Below are 3,293 nucleotides of genomic sequence, written 5' to 3'. Positions count from 1 at the left end.
CGCAAAGTTAATGAGAATTCCTACGAAGTAACTTACATCGCCGGCAGGAATAAACAAAAGACTGACACTATTACTATTTCTAGACTCAAAGCCCGCTACGACTAGTGCCATAAAACCCCCACTAACATTCATTAACACGCCACTACGTTAACCTCCTCTTTAGCCTCCTCGCTCCTCGTTGCGTACATGCTAGCATCCCCTGATCCAGCATTTTCTCACGCTCATCGACCCCCCCCCCCTCCTCTTTCCACTTCCCGTCCTCGCACTTCATTTCTGCGTTAGAACGAACTCATTTTTATTTTTAATACAACATGGTCATTTTTATTTTTAACAAGATCAGGATTATAGAATGCTATCTCAATCGTCGGAACATTTATAATACATCTCTTGCCTAATAATTAATTTTTTTTTTACAGATATTTTAATGTTATTTTATAATTTGCGTTTAAACGCATAGTAATAGTCAGAACATATCACTTAGCTGATTTGACTAATAAGTACTTAGTGTGTTTATGATTCTAACTAGCAAATATTTTTTTTTCCCCATTTGCTGGTACATATACGCTCAAATGAAGAAAAAGTACAAAGAAATAAAGAACGAATGAACTAAGATAGAACAAGATCAATGATTTAAAGAACAAATGAACTGCGTAGAACTTGCTTGAACAATTGGCTTTTTGGCCATAGCATTTTTTTTTATTTACGCTTAGGTGTAACGCGAACTGCTTCTTTGAAAGCTGCAATGCACTAAATATGTTAATAAAGCATATAATAAAATAGGCAAATGTTCCCACTCTCTCCTTTAATTTTATAGTTCAAATATTGATAGCATACAACATGGTATAGCTCATATCCCATGAAATTACAACCTACTCTATTTTTCAATGAACTATTACACAAACATATTACTTACTCTTTTTCACTTCTTTTTCATTTTTTTTTATTAGCAGCGAATCGAAGGCGCTTAAACCTTTGTCCACAAGACACGTAAAATTCTTGCAATTGCTTTTATAAACGACATTTACACATATTACAGAAGGAAATGTCTCGTAATCACTTAGTTCGTTCTATCATCGCTGAATTCTCCTATCTTTTCTCATTTCAGACTCCTACCACAAGATGTCTCCAGCTCATTATGCTATTATTACATCCATCGTGATAGCTCTTCTCGGCATACTTATTTTATTGGCATTATTAATTATATCTTGCTGTTGTTCCCACAAATCACGTGTCACAACACCCCAACAACAATTAAAGAAACTTTCCATCAGTGCCCCGATTGCTTTACAATCACTTTCGCATGCCCCGGAGACACCAGTCATTCCCACACCACCCCCTCTTCCCCCGGCCCCTTTCACTACTGGTACGAAACAAATTAATACTCCAACTCAATGTACCACCATTCTTTCGAAAGGACGCCGACTTTCGGCACCTCAAGTCAAGCCACCGCCACCCCCGGCCCCTATCCCGGCTAAGCCGACTATTCCACCTATTCCCCCCTCATTCCCCCCCGGCGAACTTCCCTCATGTAAACCTGTTCATCATAAACAGGCCCCCTTAAAAACTCTACATCATATAAGTAATAACGCCCCTTCGCCGTCATTCAAATTAGACATTACCTCCCCTCCCCCCCAAAATAATTCACCAGTTTTAACTGAAAGTCCCTTTTCAGTCGATTTTATAACCCGTCATCATTTATTGTAACCCTGCTCCACTACCTTTTGCTTTTTCCTAATTTTTCCCTTTTTGCGCTTGTTTCATTTTCTCATCGCCACGGATGCTACCGGACCCATGACGACCAACGGCTTGTACCATCGAGCGACAGACCTAGGCTCATCGCAGAGACGACGATTTTGTGGAATTCCAGCACCAAAGGACCCGTTCCCGTCTGGACCCCATGGCTGATTTTTCCATCTCCCACGCCGCGACCCAGATGTGGAGCGCTTTACCCAGGACGTTTCTTGCCCCGAAGCGCCATCGAAAATTTGACTTCCAGAAGGCCCCTCCCACTGAGTGCATCCTGCTCTTGTTTCCTGACGTCATATGATACTTATTGTTATTTTACATCGGCTACAAGTGTTCCGGTGCTCAGCTACTTCAAGTACCGTAAGGCACACGCAATTAATACGAACATATGTCATTTACAGTGCCAAAGTTAGTGCCCATGGGTGCTACCCATATTGGATTAGAGATACGTCTCTTTCTTTTGTGTTTTTTTTTTTAATTATCGTCAGCTGCACAGAACGTCCAGCCTATGGCGGCATGCAGTTTACAGAGTTGCCATAGGTAACATACCTCAAGGCTCCGCCCAGCATCGTGTATGTTCCGCCGAGTGTACTTTGAACTCAGCAAACAGTAAATACAACCGCTTGCGGTTCCCGGCGTTTCTTCACACTGTGCTGACATGTGTTTTTTTTTTTTATTATTCTTGTGCTGTCATCATTCAATCAAAACTAGTTCAGTGTCACACTTATGTAATTATTTTATCCATGCCTCAAGACTTAGTTGTTGTGCTCGTACTTTTTGAATTTATACGAGGCTATGACCTACAATTTAATTTTTTTTTTATTATTCTACGTGTTTTTCTATTTTTTTTTCTCTCAACGGTGTTTGGTGCCACGATATGATATGACTTTCCTGGTGATTTCAATTTTTTTTTCTACGGTGAAGCGATTCCTCTAGTGATTTACTGTATTGGTTCTACGAGCTTGATTTGTTAATAAATCCTAATTTTTAAATATAATCTACTCCGGACGAGGTAGTCGACCATCACAGATTGGTTCGATTATTTCAACAAGGGGAATGTAGAGATATGGAGACTATTAGACCGAGAAAACCTCGTCATGTTAATATTCACACTTGTTCATTTCCTGAACTTTTCCGACCAGCGAGTGATCTCAAGAATGCGCTAGCTTGTAACTTCCGTAAAAACAAGGAACTGAAAGGCAAACGCGTGGATCTAAACAGGATCTACCGCGTTTGAAAGGTTTAACAACCTTTCGACGCCTAGAATGATAAAAGCAAGCTCCTACCCGGAGCTCGCTCTCTTTTGATTCTGACACTCATCGACGCTACATGGAGAACTAGTCCGATTACATTACAACACGTTACACTGCTAACTACGACGATGGAACACGGAGTTACCGCTGCCTAGCATGCTACAAGGCGCAAGGGATCGCTTGGCTTGGTGAACTGAGGATCGCTGGATAGAACCTTGGAACTGTCACGATTCGGTCTGCGAGAAGCATTAGGACAAGACATCACACACATCTACCAGGTATGAACAAGCGTGA

This window comes from Lepisma saccharinum, chromosome 19, assembly GCF_977018435.1.
Source record: "Lepisma saccharinum chromosome 19, izLepSacc3.1, whole genome shotgun sequence".
In the NCBI taxonomy this organism is placed as follows: domain Eukaryota; kingdom Metazoa; phylum Arthropoda; class Insecta; order Zygentoma; family Lepismatidae; genus Lepisma; species Lepisma saccharinum.
Note: the sequence above shows the minus strand (reverse complement) of the source record.